Below are 21,288 nucleotides of genomic sequence, written 5' to 3' on the forward strand. Positions count from 1 at the left end.
TGTTATCATCATAACCGTTAACTCTTATGTAATTAATTGTATTTAAATGAATGTTTTTGTTTCTAATAATTTAATGTTTTTAACTTTTAAATACATAAATATTTTTAATATATTTATTTAATATAATAATTAATATTATTAGTTATAATTTTTTTAAAATATAATAAAATTTCACATTCTAAGTAGAGAAAAATATTAAATTAAACAAATTAAAAGTTATTAAAAAATTTAGTATACGATGACACATTTCATGTTCTGATTGGAGGATTAAATTTATTAAATTAAATTTCAATTAGACTAATTTCATAAAATATGTAAGTCTTGAAGATTAAATATGTAATTATACTAATTTATTAACTTATGCATCAATATTTTCGTTAAATATTGATATGAGATGACTAGATTAATAACATTTAAATAATTAACTGATAAAATTAATAGATCGATAATCAAAATCAAAAAATAATATAACCATATGTGTAATATTATAATTTCATACATTTTCCTATAACTACAATAAAGTCAAAACTGGTTTTCATATATTGTTATATCATATTAATGTAGATAATTCACTCATCTTTAACACACATTAACAAAATACATTTAATAATTCTTACATTATAATCGAAACACTTTACATAATATATTATTAATTTATAATAATAAAAAATAAAATATTTATTATTAAATAAAATACGTGGCAGTCGAGCTGGCGAAAGGCGCGTCCCCGGGGATGCGCCTTCCACACGTGGCATCCAACTCAGCGAAAAAGGGTAAGGCTGTCCCCGGGGACGCGCCTTTCGCCAGCTCAACAGAAAGGGTGCTACTTCGGAAAATATTGGTCAAACGATATCAGAAAGGGGATATTAGAGAAAATTAGTGTCTGTCAAATAGCCGTAAAGTGGCTAGCGTCAGATATTAGATTTAGCCAGTTATAAGGTTGACAACTACCACACCAAAAGATTGTAGTTAGCTATGGTAATTTAATTCGAAATAATATTTTTGATTTGATCCAATTTGATAAAGGTAAGATTTAAAAAAATTAAGTTCGGATCGTATTAAAATTTTTAAGGGAGTGTGGTAGAATTGGATTGGATTCGGGTGGAGGTTGAGAAAACTCTGACTAAATCCAAAGATAATAATGTAATTTCCTTTAAAAATATTAATTTTATAATATTAAGTCATTATTTTATACCGAGATCAATCATGTTATATTTATACTCTAAAAATTCGAGTCGAGTCAGAGTTGGATGGAGATATATTTTTAGGTCGGGTTGGACGGAGGATATATAAGTTTTGATCGGATCATGTTTAGGTGGAAGATACATTTGTTTGAGTTTGATTGGATTAACCAAAACCCAACCTAACTTAACACGTTGCCATATCTTAGGTGGTTACCTACGGTGAATCTTGGGATATCTTAGGTAAAACTCCGGAAGCCTTTGTGCAAAGGAGTGACAGCAGATGTGTAGTTTGCAGAGGATGTGCAAAATGGGTGACCAAATAATGTAGACTGAAAATTAAAGGGACTATAGACTAGTTTATCCTTTTAAGAAACACTCATTTCAACTCATCACATTGGCATGTATTGTTTTCCGGTGGATGATCATGTTTTTAAATAAAAATCACGTTAACTCTTTAACCGAAATAATCGACCGTGTTAACTATTTAAATTAATTGTACTTAATTGAAAACACTAATATCTATATTTGGAGTGGAGCAGAGCAGAGTGACCAGAACCAAAATTTGACCTTTACAAAAAAATATGGAGACGTAATTGAAAAACAAGATAAACCAAGGGGACCGAACTATCATTTTCCAAAAGAGAGGGGAGTTTTTACAAAGTGTCGTGTCCATCATGTAAATTACTCAATCAGTGAAGACCTCTCCGATCGACACCTGTTAAAAAAGACAACTCGAGAATAATCCACAACTGAGAAATTATTGTAGTCCAAAGCCCCACAAGCTTCCCATTGGCTAATTCATTGACCTTTCGAACTGTGGGGTCCGGTCATTGTGGGGGAGGAGGACACCAGATTCTTTACCGTGGGCCCGCTTTTACTCAAGCGTGAATTCTATCAGACTCGTGTAATGGACGGCTTTTAAAGGTTTATAAAAGGCTTTTTCGGTCCCATCTATGGACAAAATCCTTCCTTGATGGGTCCTTTATTTATTTTGGCTTTGATTCTATTAATTAATTGCTTTTTATAAAAAAGAAGAAGGTAATTTTACCTTTTTTTAGTCATTAATATTTAAAATTTTCATTTAATCACTAACTTTAATATTCTATTTTTTGTTTTGATCGATCTACTGTTAAATAAAAAAATTACTTGTTTTATTTATATTTTATAATAAAATAAATTATTTTATCAACATTTCTACCACATAAACACCAGTTAAGAATTTATAATTAAAAGATAAATAAAATTAAAATTTACGAGATTACATATTCACCCTCAACAATCACCACCAATAATCATTCAATTTTTTTTTGACGATAGCAATTGAATTTCATTAATAAAAATGGAAGAACCAAAATTACAATGCATTTAAAGAGAAAATTAGAGATAATAGTCATTAAAAACTCATACATAAAATTAAAATATTAAGCCTAAAGATACGAAGAGAATGAAACATTCCAAACATCAAAACAATCCAGTTAGCTTCATAAAACTCATTGTCTCGGTCGAACGAGACGCTCTACGATGACAAAGGAGTGGTGCAATACGTGACTACCAACAGTCAATCAGAAAACAAATGTCGTGAGGATCTTTGTAGAAGCACCAATACGGACGCAGAAGTATGCCCACAATGGCAGAGAAAAAGTGTGCCACAAGTGCAGAGAAAAACGTGTCACAAAGACAGAGAAAAGTGTGTCACAAGGACAAAGATTTTTATTTATAAGTGAAAAACTCAAGAAAAACAAAGAAATTATATGAAAAAGAACTAGAAAAATAAACCACTTGCGGTCGGTAACTAATATTAAGATAGTGACACCGCTATCTAAACAAAAAAACAAAGAAAAAAAAGACGACACAAGAATAGTAAAAGAAAAAATTATGTTAAAAAGAAAAGAGAAGGCCATGGAAATCCTTTATTAGACTTTTGAAATAATTTATAATTTCTTTAACAAAACATAATCACATAGGAAACAAACATTTTTCTTTTAATTGATATTTTTGGCACTATACTACTTTTTCTGATCCATGCTTATCCTTCAACATATCAAAGCTGGCCACTTGAACAAAAATAATTAGTTTAGACTACACATTTAGCACTTAAACTATCAGTTTGGATTTATTTTAATACCTAAACTTTTAATTTTTTAAATATACATAACGTTTAATTTTATTTCATTTTAGTACCCTACCGTTAAAATCTTAACTTGTTTAGTTCCTAAACTATCAATTTTGGTCCGTTTTAATACTTAAACTTTCAATATTTATCAAAACATAACGTTAAATTTTGAACGGGTACTAAAATGAAACAAAACTAAACTTTAGGTATGATTTAAAAAACTGAAAGTTTAGATACTATCTAACTAAAAATGATAGTTTAGGTACTAAACGCATAATTTCCAACTAATTAATCAAACTGCCAATGTGCACCTATTTATCATTGGCTATGTTATCCTAAATTTCTCAAAAAAGAAAAGAATAAATACATCTATAGTCCTTTTAGAAGAAATGTTTTTGCAATTGGACAAAGAAAAACATAGACTGGAGCAGCTAGTGGTACGCTTGCGGTCGCTCGGGGCTTCTGTGAGAAAATGACGTGTACGAGAGTCAGACTCACATAGCGTGCCTAATTGAATGACAACAATGTTATTGTTATTCATTGATATCAAAATAACTATCAAATCTATATTTAAATTTTCAAATAGATATTTAAATTTTTTTTGATTTATTATGTGTTTAATGTTACAAACGTTATCTATTTAAGTGTTTACAACAATTGTTATTGTTATTCATTGATCAAAATAACTATCAAATCTATATTAAATTTTCAAATAGATATTTAAATTATTTTTTTGATTTATTTATGTGTTTAATGTTACAAACGTTATCTATTTAAGTGTTTGGGCCGTCAACGGTGTTATTTTCCCTTGTTAAGTGACACTTGTCATAATCTGATAATTTTAAAATTTATTTTTAAAAAAATTATTATTATATTTATAAAAAACCCTTAATTTCTCTTAAATTATAAACCCAAAATACCTAAAATTCTAAAATGTCATTCTAACTAGTACTAATACCCTTAATCTTCTTCTGATCCTGTAAAACGATGAAATAAAGCAGACAAACCCTGAGTACAAGAAAGGGAATAAAGGTAATCCCCGACTTAGACGAAACTCATAAGCATTTTCCATATTCAACTCTATCATAAGCCTTTTCCATATTCAACTTAAGCGTAACTCCCTTATTCGACTCATTCTTAGAAGAATTCAAATAATGAAACAACTTATGGGCCATCAAAATATTTTTGTCGACTGGAAAGGAGCAGCCTAATTCTTACTAATACATACCTACACGAGACCTTTCAAACGACGAACCAACACCTTCAAAACAATCTTATACACTACATTACAGAGGCTAATTAGATGCAAATGCTTCATTTGTTGAGGGTCAAAGCCTCTTTTTGTACCTTAAGCGATATCAAGATGGGGAAATTTAGTGAAGTGGAGCAGTAGTTATGTTTAACCATGGCCACCATGCAGAACCAACCCATTGCAGTGTTAAATATTTTTAGAGGCTCCATGCTATAAACAGATTATTAGAGTATTACTAAATTATTAGCTCCCTATAATTTAAATTGGATTAATTTTTCATTTATTTATAGTAATTATAGAAAAACCCATTGAATGATTTTATTGGTAAAAGAAGTATTACTCTTTTTAGAAATTTTAAATTTAGACAGTTACATCTATAAAATATGTTTATTATTAAAGAATAAATATTTTTAAACACATTCATACCATTAAAAAAACAAATATAGAGCACTAGAACAACTTGATCAGCTAAATTCAATATTAAAATATTGGAGAATGCAGATTAGGTTAATTAATTTAAAGGACATGGGAAAACATAAATTAATAGGAATTTAATTGTGTGCCCATCATGGCCATCTAAAATTGGCTGTTGCATATTTTGATGGCAGTGGAGATCGATTCACTTTAATTAGTCAATTGAATCAGTCCCTCTCTTCAACCATTATTACTTAATCCCTTTAATAATCATTATTAATTAATACCCAAACTACACTTGTCTTCTGTTTTCAAGATTAACCCACTCAAGTTAATTGTTTATGACAAAATCACTTTTTCCTCTCTGTATTTTAACGGTATAATGATAAAAGCATCTTCATTTTTTATTTTAAAAAATAATTTATTCTTTATTTTTTTAGTGTATTAACTCTCGATATTTTAATTTCAGTTAAAACAAATTGTCAGGATAGAAACTATTGGTTAAATAACATTTAATACATCTTACTGACTAAATATATTAACGTGGATGAAGATGCTAAGTGTTCATATGGGTTAGAGTGATAATGTGACAAGTTATTACATCAACAAAAACAATATAGAAAATATCTTATTATATTGATACAATTAATCAAATGAGGACACATTACATTATATGATTAATTAATAATTAAAAATTTTAGAGATTTACATATGGATGGAATCAACCTAGGTGTATGGATTAAGACGACTCTTTTGCCACCAAAATAAGACAACTTCTTTGTTAGGTGCTTTTATGTTCTACCGTGTGCATCCTACTGTAAAAAATAAATGAAAAACGAAGCAAATGAAACACAAAAGACATAATGAAGCTTTAAAGAAGGCAAACGTCAAGCTCTTGTTGGTCACCACTGTTTGGTTCATTAAGAAACCCTTTCTTTATAAACAAATATGGACATCTCCTCGTTTTCCAGCCGCATGCCCCCCCATTTTTTTAATTTAACTTTGAAAACCTAATGCCTCTACCTAACACCATTGGAGAGATAGGATAATGAAAATAAAGGACTGTAAAAAAGGCAAAACCATTGACTAAACAGTGAGTTTTAGTAAAAAAAGGCAAAACCAGGAAAAAAATCCCTTTATTTGTTTTAAGGGAAACCACCAAAAAAGAAAGAAGAAAAGAAAAGTGGGGTATCATTTTCTGTTTACTTTTCTTTGCATCTCTCTATTTTCCTTTTAGGTGATCATCAATTATTTTATGAACTGTAGGGAAAGGAAAGGAAAACAGCAAAGAAAATTTTGTGCGTGACAACATCTGTGTAAAAATCACTATACACTTATACACCAAAAAGCCCCTCCTACCATAAACACATATGCATCTTCTCTTGTTTGTCTGTAGCCATTATTGGATTTGAATATGGTACTTTGCCTCTCTCTGCAACGCCTTCCTTTCCTTCTTCAAACTTTTTTTTTATTCTTTAACTGAAACTGATCTCAGTTTTCACTTATGGGTGCTTTGGTTTTCACTTTGTTTCCAGGTTATGAAATGATCATCAAATGGGTTGATTTGTTCACTTCAAGTCAATACCTAGTCTTTCCGGTTAAAGTTGTGCAGTTCCGTACACTGGTAAAAGGTTAGATTATTTTGGGAGTGTTTCTTGTAATCGAGATGGCGAGGTACTTTCATGGAAGCTCAGAGTTCCAAGCTGCTGATGGGATGCAAACGCTCCATCTCATGAACCCCAACCACTACGTTCCCTACTCCGATACACACCAAGGAGCCGCCGCCGCCACTAACATGTTCTTCTTAAACCCCACAGGTTTACAGCAAGCGCCGCCGCCTAACAACCATCACCGCTTCCTCGATCTTCCTATCCAAACACAGCCATCGGCTTCCACCAGATTGGTCGGTTCCGATGATCCCCACCGTCCATGGCCTCTTCATGGTTTATTCCCCGGTTTCCATTCTAACTTATGGGGCGCTTCGAGTCTTGATCATCAGAATTCTCTGGGAAGTAGCCATCCTCCTCAGGTTGCGTCGGCAGCAGCGGATAACTCGGGTGGGTCCCACGATGCACGGACGGGGTTTCATCGGCCGGTGGTGTCGCCGAGGCAAGGTTTGTCCCTGAGTCTGGCGGCAATAACGTCGTTGCGGACATACGAGGGCAACAACAACAACCTCAAGTTCCAACCATGTCACTGGCTGATGACGTGAGGATGTCGGGGAACTCGCCGTCGTCGGTTTCCGTCGTTTCGAATGGGATTTCCGGTGCTCAGAGTGTGGTATTGGGATCAAAGTACTTGAGAGCAGCACAGGAGCTTCTCGATGAAGTAGTTAATGTGAGAAAAGTGATAAAGACTGACGTGTCTGAGGGGACCAAAGGGAAGATAAAAGTGAACAAAGAACCAGCAGCCGCCGGTGAAAATGAAACTAAACATGGAGCTGAGCTCACCACAGCACAAAGACAGGACCTGCAGATGAAGAAATCAAAACTAATCACCATTCTTGATGAGGTTTAACTTCATATCAACTTCACTGAATCCGACTCTTCTTCCCTAGCTATTATCTAATAACAGTGGCTCTTTGTTTATTGAAGGTGGAGCAAAGATACAGACAGTACCGCCATCAAATGCAAATAGTGGTATCTTCGTTCGAGCGGGTGGCCGGATATGGTGCAGCGAAATCCTACACGTCCCTTGCTCTGAAGACGATTTCGAAACAATTCCGGTGTCTGAAAGACGCAATATCGGGACAAATCAAAGCCACGAGCAAGAGTTTGGGAGAAGAGGACTGGTCGGGTCCAAATGCGGTGGAGGGTTCGAGACTACGGTTCGTGGATCATCAGCTCCGGCAACAGCGAGCGTTGCAGCAGCTGGGAGTGGTCCAGCACAATGCTTGGAGACCCCAAAGAGGATTGCCGGAGCGAGCTGTTTCCGTTCTTCGTGCTTGGCTCTTCGAGCATTTCCTTCACCCGTATGTAACTAGAAATTACAATCCCTCTAATTACATGATTATCAATATACCTATTACCTTCAGCTCAATATCAAATCCATTAAACTTTGTCCCCAGGTATCCTAAAGATTCAGACAAACATATGCTTGCCAAACAAACAGGGCTCACAAGAAGCCAGGTAAGTCTTATGTGCATGCATGCTCTCACTTCAATCTCCATATATATATTGCTATTCAGTGATCATTTTCTTTAGTCAAATTATGATTTTGGTCCTTTTACTGTATTCAAATTTGAGATCCATTTTCTATTTTATAAACGCTGTTTTTATAATATCATTCTTTAATGTAAATGATTTAACATCTTAATTATTTTGATTAAGATATAATATAATCTTCTTTTAAAAGAAAACAACCTTTCTAGTAAAATTAAATTCATATCAACATCAAGAGTATGAAAGGGAATTTATAAGATAAAATCCATGAAAACATTTCAATTGAATAGTTAATGTACAAGGGGATAACATTATAAAAGTATATTAAATAGTGGGTTAATTAAAGTTTAGAGATTAAGTGTTTAATTATGCTTCAAATCCCTACACTCTATGAATTTTGAAATTTAGTCCCCTAAGGATTCAATCCCCCTCTTATAATTTGAAAATTAAAGTCCATCTAAAAATACCATTAATAGATTATGATTAAATTTAAATATGTGGCATTTTAACACTCATAGGTATAATTTAAACATTAAATTCTAATTGATAGGAAATTCAAATTTAAAGAAAATTAATAATATTATTCTTGGATAAAATTAACTTATAAATGGATAAAATTCTTAGAATTAAAATTATGATGTCTATAATTCAAATGCGTGAAGACTGATAGATTGAGACTGAATCGCAAATTTGATAATAGAGGGACCAAATCATCATTGGAGATTGTATCATTTATCAAACAGTTGAACTCGGAATGCAGGTGTCAAACTGGTTCATAAATGCTCGAGTTCGGCTTTGGAAGCCAATGGTAGAAGAAATGTACATGGAGGAAGTGAACGAACAAGAAAGAAGGCAAACGAGACTGCGCAAAAGGAGTCAGGGTCTAGCTCCAATGGCCAGCAGGATAGTGTCTCGTTTATGATCGATCAAGTCAAAACTCAATCCCAGACTGATCAATTTTCCAACTCCACCATCTCCACATCTCCCATGGGAGGCTCCTTTCTGCCGCAAACAGCCTTCGATCTCATCGGATCCACCGACCTCGACGGTGCATCTCAAAGAATCCCGAAAAAGCCAAGGGGTACTGTTAGTGACATGCAGAACTCCCCCAGTAGTATCCTTTCCATGGACATGGAGATGAAGCAAGGTGAAGAAAGGGTGAACAAAAACAGTTACTTGTTTCCGACGGGAACCGAGAATCCCGATGATGGATTCGCAGCATATGGTCCGATGGGCGAGATTGGGAGGTTCGATCCGAACCAGCTGACACCGATGTTTCCTGGAAACAGTGTTTCTCTCACCCTCGGCCTTCCCCATTGTGACAATTATCCGTCACTCTCGGGGAACATTCAGGTAGGAAGGTTAGAATTAGGGGCACCGGAATCTCATTCGACCACCTTCGAGATGCAAAACGGGAAAAGGTTTGCAGCGCAATTGTTGCCGGATTTTGTGGCATGAAAACGAGACCAAACTTCACATGGCATTCACTTGCACTTCTATCGCCCGAGATCTTTAAACCATGACACTGAGTAAATGAGCATGCATAGAAAAAAAAAAACCCGAAGAACAGGAAAATAACCTTTGTTTTTATTTATATATCATGTTTGCTCGACTGTGAAGGGAAGATGGATAGTTTATATATAGTTCGTATATATTCTTACGTAGTTTAGGCTTGAATTAGTAAGTTTGAGCATTATATATATATATATATATATATATATATATATATATATATATATATATATAATATCTCCACACCTTGTTATTGGTTATCTAATGTTACCTAATGGATCAACTCAAAACTTTCTATTTAGCTTATCCTTCTTTTGGTTGTTGTTATTGCTATTTTTTTGTTTCTTAATGCATATATAGTGTTTCATTGCCTTACTACGATGAAAAGTTTGCTTCCCTTGTGGCACAGTGTGATGGGAAAACTTAATATGTCGTTATTTAGTTTTATTTTCATTCTTTTGTTGATATCTTGCAACTTACCATTATTTTAATATTCTATTTCAACCAGCAATTTATTCCCCAAAAAAAAATTCAACCAGCGAAAGTCAACTTTATCCAAATCTAGTTTTTTTTAAAAAAAAACTATTTTGTTTAGAAATGTTAATTCAACATTGGCCATTGATGAATAACATGAACACCCTTTCTACTAATGTAATTTTCATGTATTACCAATAAATAATTTTGGCACAAATTATTGCTTGATTAATTAATTAATTTAAAAACAAATAGTGATTAATGTCATAATCACTAATTTTAATAGTCATCCATTATTGAAATAACGGCGGTTAAATAGTAGTAGTGACGACGTCCAAAATTGTTATTATTAGAAATAGATGTGATGCAGAATCATAATAATAAAGGTGGATCGTGATCGCGATTTAACGGGTGATGACAAATAGTGACTAAGTCTAGCGGATTACACTAAAGATTCTTAAAGACATTTCTCAAAAACGTTATTCTATAATTTAAATCATATTACAAATGACATTTATAAAAATATAATAAATAACGAAAAAACCCAATCATAAATAAAAACTAAAAGCGACCAGGTAGAATAAAACATGTAATAAATCCGGAGCATAGTAAATCAAATATTAGTAGCAAAAGCAATAAACATCATAAAAAGATAAGTACTTCAAAAATAAGGAACATATCACCATAATAAAAAGCAGTTCATAAGATAGAAACATTACAACAAAAAGATTTGTACTAAATGTGCCAATCCTCATACGGAGTGCCTATCCGAGAATATCTGAAAGGGGATAAAACAGTTTGAAAAGTGAGCTAGAGGCTCAGTGTGTCCCAACAGTGTAGAAATAAAAACATACGGTTATGCTTTTCAAAATCAATATAGATCACAGTCATTAAAACATTATAAGAGTTTTTAATTTAAAAACTCCGAATCGTTCTCCAACTGAACGCCATATGTAGTTCTCCAAAACTACACAACCTAAGGGAGTACCTTGGCGCCTAAGAGCCTACCCAAGACAATTCTTAGGGCCACATAGGCTTACCCAAGAAAAATCTCGAGGTCGCAGAGCCTACCCAAGGGTCGCCTTAGGTCCATAAGGAATTACCAGTCGGTGCTAAACCTATCAGAGGAATTACCAACAGCGACTGAACCTACTAGAGTCTTCATACCAGATCCCAGAGTGCCCCGAATAAAAATTTTTCAAACAGTAACCAGGAGTAGCATAAATCTTAGTTCAGACAGATCATCAGTTCATTAAAACAATAACCAGAAATCATAATTAAGACAATCATGTTTTACTTTTCAGTAAATCAGGAATGAGGTTTCAAAACAGGTAATTTATACAGTAGTCAAATCAGATCAAACATTATATTTCAAATTAGAGAAAAATATTCATATGCACATGATATTTCAACATATATTTAAAACATTTATATTGCAAACAAGGAACACACCTCGCAAAACGAATCAATACGGAAGATCTATCGAGCACCGGCTTCACTAGGCTCTTCGACTGAATGGGAGCCTAAGCCATATCAGAACAGGGTCATATTCAGAATAATTTCTAAACTGAATAATTAACAAGGTTACAGAACTATACGAGCATTCACGGACTCTCGATGACGAGCGGATCAGGAGGAACCAGGTCGAGTAGTGAAATGGTCAGGAGATCCCCAAGTACCTTTAACATATGATAACCATAATTAGTCTTTGACCATTTGATTAAATTAACTGAACTAAAACACTTAAATAAATATGTATTTTTTGGGTTTATGGGTCAATTCAGAGGCTTTCGAGTTTGAATTTGGCAAAACGGACTTCAGATTCGAACTCAGGAAATTAAAAACATAAAATATGACTTTTCAAAAAATTTGACTTTTCGGATCAAAGTCAACTCTGGTCAAAGTCTCTGATCAAAGTCAACGGGTCAGGTCAGGTCAAAGTTAACGAGTTGGGTTGGGCCGATTCAGGCCGATCCAGATCGACTGTATCAGTTTCTAGAAGAAATCAGAGTGGGGACAAGCCCCACGCGCCGTGCACGTGGTACCGGCGACAGGGGTTTGATTGGCGGCCGATTTCTCCCGAGCACACCTAACATCAATTGCAACCAACAATGTCACCTAAAAACGCCATAAACCAAACAACTGGAAATACAACCGAATTTTCCCAACGGCGATCGGATGAGAAAACGATGAAGATACGGCGACCCACGGGCTGGGTTTGGAGCAGACGATGACGGGGAGTACAGAGGTGGTGGTGGTGAGGCAACCCGACGAGCACGACAGCTTGAAACGACGAAAAAAATTGAACGGCTGGCACGAGCAGTTTACTCTCGATTTCGTCCAATCGGTTGCCGATTTTGAAACGGGGTTGGTCGAAGTTGCTTCGCGGAGGCCAGGCGCACTTGATGGGGGTGACGGTGACGTGAACCGCCTGCCGAAGCAGGGACGACAGCTTGTTTAATTTGACAAGGGGAAAAAAAGTTTAAACTCACTGCACGGGGGTAACAAATAATATATATAATTTATTATTTTAAATATAAATAGGGCTAGGTCAATTGGTAGGGCATGACCGATCATACCCTAGGTTATAGGTTCAAGCCAAGCTAACCCCTTACTCTCCCTTTTTTTTATTTTAGCTGACAGATAAGGATGAGTAAATTATGGGGTTGGTCCCTGAATTTTCAAAATTTTCAACTTTAGCACAAATATTTTTAAAAAAATTAGTTTAGTCCGAAAAAAATTAATTAATTTTAAAGAATTTTTTTTTGGGTATGACAATTCTAGTTATTGTTCCGTTATAGTATTTTTTTTAAATCTAACACTTTGTTACGGTAAGTTAAATTATGTTTTACTATAATTTGTGCACATTTAAAAAAAAATCATGATCATGATATCTGATGTGACTGAAATAACATATATTATGTTCACAATCACAATAAACATAGCACAATAAAAAAATACGATCACAAATGTACGTAATTTAAATCCATGATCATGATAGGTCGTGATTATTCTGGAGAGGTTACATTGAGAGATTACATTGAAGAGGATTGTGGTAGTGTTTGGCACACATTGAGAGGTTACAATTGAAGTATACATGAAACATAAATCTTAAAAAAAAGAAGCTTATTTAAATATTTCAGTATCTTTTACATTATGATAAAAAGTACAAAATAAATCAAAATAATAAAATATCCATTCCTTCCTTACTCATCATCTACCATACATATATATATATATATATAGCATTTTTATTTTGGAAGATCTTCAATAGAAATAAGCTTAGTACGGTTTTTCACCAATGACATTGCCTGCAGGGTCGTAGTTGCAAGTAATGAAAGTCCCACCATTGTTGCATGTCACCTTAACACAACCGAGACGAACGAGTTACGCCAAACCAAACCACTCGAGTGTAATGTCCGCAAACCTTGCCTGAAGCACAACTGTTGAAGCCGTAATCATAGTCGGCACCCTCGTTAACCCACATTGTTACGGCATCGGTGCCTGATAGGTCGCTGCTGCTCCAGGCAAGATTCTCACCGTAAGGTCCACCGGAGTGCACAAGGTTGCAATCAGCAATGCGCTGACTAGCATAAATCTGTGCATAGGCAGCCACGGTGTCGTCCCAAGTTATAGGTTCAACGCCGACAGCTGCTCGAGCTGCGTTGTGAGCGTTAGTCTTGTGGCGAGTTTTGGGCATGGGAGGAAGGACCAAGGCTAAGGCCACTGCCATGAGACAAGAAAGAGCTAGGGAAAACTCCATTTGAGGTTATATTCTATTAGGATATTGCAATTAAGAGAAGATGCAGTATGAGGTGAATTTTGTGGTTTTGATGGTGGTACTTATAGACAGTTATTATTTTGGCTGTTGAATGTTCAAATTAGGTTAACCTTTCAAAAATTGTTCTTTAATATTTAATATTTTTTCATGAAATAAAACCAGGAGTGTTTAGAGCTGTTTTTTTTCCCTTCACAATTTGGTTATATTTTTGCTTCTTTTTTCGATTTGGTTATTTTAGAAAATAATGGGAAGATGGTTTATTTTTAATTGGAAATTGCATGTAGCTTAGGGTTCATGAAAGCCGCCTCATTTGTAATATTCAAACACTTATATTTACTCAATGAATTAGTCATAATCTTTACTATAAAACACTCATACGTATGTGTTGTGTATATAATTATATTATTATTTTTTGAACCACACTGCAACTAGGTTGGACACTAGGTTTTTAATAATCGAAATTTATATACATTGGTGAAATGAATCACGTTTGAATTGAAATAAATTATAAAAGGGATTGTAAATTGCTTTTTTTATTTGATGACTTTTAAAAATATATTTTCTTTATTAAATCAAATGTTGTTAGAAATCATAAGGTTGCAATCATTAAAAAGAAATTGTGAAAAAACCGTTTCATGTAAATATTAGAAAAAATCAGTAGGAATTTTAAGTATTATTAGAAATCATAAGTATAAGTTTAAACTAAAAAGTTGAATTGATTTATTCATTTGAATCAAAATATAGAACTAGGTATGGTTTAGAAAATTAAAGTATTATTATCTTTTTAGACATGATTTTGGGAAACTGTCAGTTGTCTATCTATATCATCCTAAATCAGTACAACCCATAGTCGACCAATTAGGATGCTACACCGAACCACCAGAGTGGCTATCCAAACTTTTTTCTCATTTCTTTTACTTAAAAATGACTATAATAATAATATAAAAACATCCATAAAATATTTACATGCAAAATTAATTACAGACCAACTCTTGACTGAATCTAAGACTCAACTTTACATCAAGGTTTATAAATGTACATGTCCTTCAAAACATTGAGGCGTACTCTGATCTTCTCTGGTTTGGACCTCGGTCACTCTCCTACACAACTCCACCTAATCCGCGTAAGAAAACAAATTCCAAACGTTGAGCTAACTAGCTCAGTGCCACACTAACATGTAACACCCATAATCCGTATACGTATACTAACACGAGTTACAGATGTCACATCAATTATTTAAAACATTTGGTAACCCAAAGATGGGTAAAAATGTGTTTCTTCCAACTTTACCAGATCGTAACCATTATTATAAAAATGTTTAGTCATGTAAAATCAAATCATAATACTTAAAACATAATTAATATGAAAGCATCCAACTAATAATATTATATAGTACTAACCATAGTAAAGCAATTTCAATTTAACTATTACATACCAGTACCAAAATAGTTTAACAGAGCAACTAGGACATTATAAAAGACATGCCACTTACTAAGTCAAAATCACATCGAAGGATGTCTTATTGATACTGTAAATATACTCCTCGATACTTGGGGTTGCTTAGTACTACTACTCCGACTTTTTACCTACGCATGAAAATCATATATAATGAAAATGAGTTACTAACCATTTTAAAGACCAAAATGAAATTAGAAACACTTCCCTAAACTCAAACTTACAAAAACATGCTATAATTCCTATCTTTCTAAATCCCCACCTATAACTATTATAGCTAAACCTTGAGATTGAGAGCTTAAATGAGAGCTTGAGGTGAGGGGATTATGATTCTTACCTTGGAAATATTTTGCTAGGCTTGACGGGCTATCAAGTTTTCACCTATACTCTTGTTTGGGGAAGGAAATGTTATGAAAATGGAGAGGGAGAAGGTAAGGGACAAGGGAGGAGGATAATAAGGAAAAAAGAAGAGTAGGTAAGAAAATTACATCTCCCTTATTAAACCAAACAAATTTTGAATTATAAAATAGTAAAATAACCCTTTTGGCCCTTCCTCTTCCATTCAACTATCAACAACACCCTTTTTTCCTAATGTTTGGGCCTAACCCTAGCCCAAATACACTCTTAATTTGGTCTAAGCATTTTTATAAATCTAGTGGGCTTATTTAACCCTTCTCGGGTTAGCCTGAAAATACTAACATGGGATTTGAGGCGTTACAAAGAGTATAAATACTGTTAGAACTTCTCAAGCTCTAGTAGCTTATTTTGGTATCGATACCATAGGGCGGTATCAATACACAAGGGTTTGTGCTGATACGGAAGGGTATGATATCGGTACCCTCGTCTTGAATTGGGTAAGAATCTCATTTCAACTCAAGTATTGGCCAGGTGTATGCTTCCGATGTAGAAATTCCTGATTACACCCTAGGTAGACTAGAGGGGTGTGTATCCCGAGATACAGTGAAACCCTCCGACCATATCATGACGCCTACCTTAGTTTGTGTGTTAGCGTACTTGTATGTTTATGACTTTTCTTGCTAGCATGACCATAACAAACGTATGTAATATAGTTTAGTTATAATGTGGTAATGAGCTTGTGAGCTAAAAGTTCAGAATTTATTTCCGTGCGTAGGTTCATAGGAGGAGTGTTCAAGCAGCTTATCACACGGTTTACATTCCAAGCATACCCGAGCATCAAAATACGTCTTAAGTTTTTCTTAGAGGGCATGTACTATTTATAGACTTTCATTTATTCAAGTCATAATTGTATTTTGAAATACTCGTGTTGGAACAATTGGGATGCATTTTTGGGAGCTCCCCGTATTTTTATACTTGAAACACTATATTTTTTTTTCTTATGATTATGATGGATGACCTTTATATTAAGTTTTACAAATATTTTAAAAGAACATTTTGGGTTAGCCACTCCATTGGTCTCGTGTAACGTGTTAGTCATGTCCATCGATCTCTGAGTCATAATGGATTAGGATGTTACATTTAGTGTTATCAGAGCGTCAAGTTAGTCGTTCCTAGGACTCACGGGTTAAAGTCAATAAGCGTCCATATGTGATATGCCTATAAGTATCAAGTGCACTTTTGTGTCTAGCGATAATGGCTCATACTTTCTTTATCAATTTTAGAAAAAATATGGATGATAGTGCAACTCCTAGTCATGAGGGTAGAAATGAGAGTTGCACCTCCTTAGCGGACGACATCACTAACGAGTTTGTCTTAGATTCAGAGTTTGAGATTTCGGGAGACACGAGGGTCGATGAGGTGAGCTTCTTTAGGGATCTAAAAATAGCCTTGAGACACATAGTAAGAGCCATTCCTAGGACACCATTAGTATCGCCTACCCCGTTCGTGACGCCAACCCCTCCGGTAGTAGCACCCTAGGAGTCCTAGTTGAGAGACTCTACAGATACAAGACCATCGATTTAGTTTTCGGGGATGATGACCTCATTGCTACAGATCAATGGCTTAAAAAAACCCTCATTTCACTCTAACAGTTACATCTGACCCATAAGGGTAAGATGGAGTGCATCATCGCCTGATGAAGGGTAATACCATAGACTGGTGGAAGACCATCGAGATGACCATAGAGCCTGAGAAACTAACATGGAAGCACTTTTTGTATGAGTTTTGGTAGAAGTACATTAGAGAAGCTCACACTGATAATTTGAGAGACCAATTTCTACATATGACTCAGGGAGATTGAGCCGGTATGCACCGGAGTTGGTGGCGTTTGAGTACCACTGTTGCATGAGGTGGGAGACCTACAAGTAGCCTAATGGTCCTATGTCTGGCACTATCTTTTAGATTCTCTATAAATACTTCTCAACCACGACTAAGGAGATCATTTCTACCATCTCCTTCATAGAGACCTCCATCTTCTTCTTATACCTTCACCTATCTCACGAAAAAACAATGGTCAACGATCGGTTTCTCGGGCTACAGTTTTCCGTTCAAATAAAAAAGAATAAGCTGTCAACCACCGACAAGACAAATTTATTCCTATCAACAAGTATATTTACCATTCTATTTCAACTATTAAAATTCACTTTATTCAAATCTAGTTGTTTTTTTTAAAAAAAAGATAAATTGTTTAGAAAAAAAATAACTCACATTGTCATTGATGAATCAAAAGAAAACTCTTCACCCCTGATGTATTTTCATGTATTACCAATAAATAATTAGAATATAAGGTTACAACAAAAAAAAATTGTGAAAAATTTAAAGAGATTCGTTCCATATAAATAACAATAGAATATCTAAATGAAGAAAATGTTCAAGCTTAGGAAATTTCATAACACAAACTAAAAGAGTGTATCGAACATGATATATATATTTTTCAATTACTTAGATTAGTTGAGTTTTTAAGATTAGTTCTATGTATAATATAATAAGAATTACAATAATTATAAAAATCAAATTTATATTACAAAACTTATTTATGAAAATAGTGAAATGATGTCATCTTATTGATTGAGAGGATTAAATATATATTTTAATATCTAAATTTTGTTTCAAATTATACTTTGGTATTTAAATCCTTAAATACACTCTTCGTTTTAATTTTTTTAATAAAGTGTTATCATATGATCATTAACAATATAAATACACCCTTAATTTCTACTGTTTTTAGAATTTTTTCTCGGCAAAACTAGTTTTTTTAATAAAACTTAAATTAAGAACCTCGTTAAAAATCTCCTTAAACCTAAATGGAAGAAAAGAATACTCTTAATGAAAGGAACCCACCTAAATACACTTCGAACCATATAAAACAAGATAATCTGCAGCCATACAAATCACACCCCAGAAGATTACAGACATCATACCATAAAGCCTAAATCACCACCTTAAACTAAGCTAACACAACAACCATAAAACTATCAGCAGTCCTGCTTTTAACATGTTTCTCTCCTGCTTTTAGCAATTTATTATTATTTTATAAAATGTCTCTTGACTGAAAAAATATAAAAAATAAAAAGCATATTCAAGTAGATATCTTTCATTATAGTAAATTTATAATAGCAAATCGAAATACATTATTCATTATTATTATATACCATGCATAAGCTGATCATTACACACGTATACGTAACATTTTTATTGTAGATAACAACTTGATTTAGAATATTTTAAACAAAAGGAGCATTTTAGTAAGGTCTCTGGCCAATGATATTGCCCGGAGGATCATAGTTGCATCCAATGAAAGTTCCACCATTGTTGCACCTCACCTTAGCACAGCCGAGACGAACCGAGTTCGCCAAACCACTTGCGTGTAATGCCCGCAAACCTTGCCCGGTGCACAACTGTTGGAATTGTAATCGTAGTCGGCTCTCTCATTAACCCACAATCTTACCGCATCGGTTCCGGATAGGTCTCCGCTGCTCCATGCAAGGTTTTCCTCCGTAAGGTCCACCAGAGTGCACAAGGTTGCAGTCACCAATGCGTTGATTAGCATAGTTTTGTGCATAGGCAGCCACCGTGTTGTCCCAAGTCATAGGGCCACGCCGACGGCTGCTCGAGCTCGATTGTGAGCGTCGAGGTAATGACGTTTTTAGCCGTTGGCTTCAAGTGATTCATAGTTTAAAGCTAATTAAATTATTCTAAAAATTACTCATTGTTACACTTCACAAAATCAGATTAATTTCTTAATCGATCATAACATTTTTATTAAGTTAAGGTGATTACAAAATAGTATTGGTTCTAAACACTCTCAACCATTTAACATTGAACACTCAATCACCTCTTGTTGCAGTCGCTGGTGCTTGAACCCGTTGTCTCAATAAACAACAACAATTACTTTAACCATTTAGGTAAGTTGGTTCGTACTAATTCATTATAACATTTGTATTATAACATAATTAATGAAATGATTCAATTCTAATAATATATATATATATATATATATATATATATTTATATCTAACTTCCCGTCCTTAATCAATTATACTTATAAGGGTAATATTATAGTTTTTTTTATAAAAAAGGTTAATACAAGGTGTTTAATTCGATTCTAAATCACAGTTTTTATATTTTTGACTAACTGAATCACAGTTTTTAAGATTACCAATAGACATATAATGATTGGATATTGAGTTAATATGCTAAAATATATAATTTATATAACAAATTAAATCATAATACAAAAATTATAAATAATTAAATACGTCATAAAAATAAAATAAGCGTGACTTAAATACACAAAAATATAAAAATATAAAACAAACTATTAACAAATAAAAATATTAAAAAAACTCAGAATATTTTACACAAGAAAAATGAAAACATGACATAAATATTTTATTTTTATTAATTGAATCACCATGGCAGGCTGGGTAAATATGTTATGACTTAAACACAACAAATATGATAGCAATAAATTGTTCTTAAATTAAATTTTTATGATTAATTATAAAAAAACACAAAATATAATATAAATACAATATACATACACATTTATACTCAAATCTATATAAAAATAAATAAATTGTAGACACAGAAAAGTACATATATATAATATATAAATAAATACATTTATAAGAAAATATGAAGCAATCCAGGGACGGAACAACCCTTTGTCCGAGGGCCACTGCCTCCCATTTTTATTATTAAAAGTATATGGGAAAATTTTAAATTTGGGCTCTAAATTTTAGTTTATTTGATTTTGTCCCCCTTATTTTTATGATTAATTATACTTTGCCCTCTCATTTTTTATGATTAATTATAATTTGCCCCCTTAAGTTGGAATCCTAGCTTCGTCCCTAATAAATTTTACATTATATAAAACTAATAAATTTTACACTAATTTATAGCAATTAGATTTAAATAAATAAATGATTGGATTTAATTAAAATTATAACTCATAAATAAATCTTTTAACTCACATTAAAACACTATCTCTTCTTACTTCAATCCCAAATTTCAAACCCCAAACTCAAAATCTTAAACCCTAACCCTAAAAGAAAAAATATTTATAATGTGAGTTAAGGAAATATTTATTTGTGAGTTATAAATTAAAATTAAATTTATGCAATTATTTATTTAAATATTAGATATAAGTTAGTGTAAGCCTTATTAGTTTTATCGTAAGTGGATTCCAAAGTAGAGTTTAATACCTTAATTAGCCTTTAAAATCATTACATTCATAAATATTCTAAATTACTTAACCTAGTTAAATTGTTATGATATGAAACCATCTTATTGATAGAATCAACAATAATTTTTAATATATTCTATTTTAACCAAACAAAAAGTCAACTAATTTATCCAAACGTAATTTGTTTCTCAATTTTTTTTAAAAAAATAAATGAGCTCTGGGTTGAATTCGTGCATGTATACGTAAGAATTGAGTTGAATTTTAGTCATCCCTCTCCACGTTTATGCAAAAACATCCTTATATACAGTTAAAGAAATATTCTAGTAAAAATGTTAAT

General features: G+C 33.2%; 3 pseudogenes; 1 reads left to right on the forward strand and 2 right to left on the reverse strand.

The window, feature by feature from the left end:
- The first annotated feature begins 6,190 nt into the window (after positions 1-6,190).
- On the forward strand, positions 6,191-9,775 carry LOC120167986 (annotated as a pseudogene).
- A 3,617-nt stretch (positions 9,776-13,392) lies between these two features.
- LOC120167951 lies at positions 13,393-13,873 on the reverse strand (annotated as a pseudogene).
- Positions 13,874-18,980: 5,107 nt separating this feature from the next.
- On the reverse strand, positions 18,981-19,409 carry LOC120168050 (annotated as a pseudogene).
- Positions 19,410-21,288: the final 1,879 nt, after the last annotated feature.

This window comes from Hibiscus syriacus, unplaced genomic scaffold (genome assembly GCF_006381635.1).
Source record: "Hibiscus syriacus cultivar Baekdansim isolate YM2019G1 unplaced genomic scaffold, ASM638163v2 tig00111708_pilon, whole genome shotgun sequence".
Classification (NCBI taxonomy): domain Eukaryota; kingdom Viridiplantae; phylum Streptophyta; class Magnoliopsida; order Malvales; family Malvaceae; genus Hibiscus; species Hibiscus syriacus.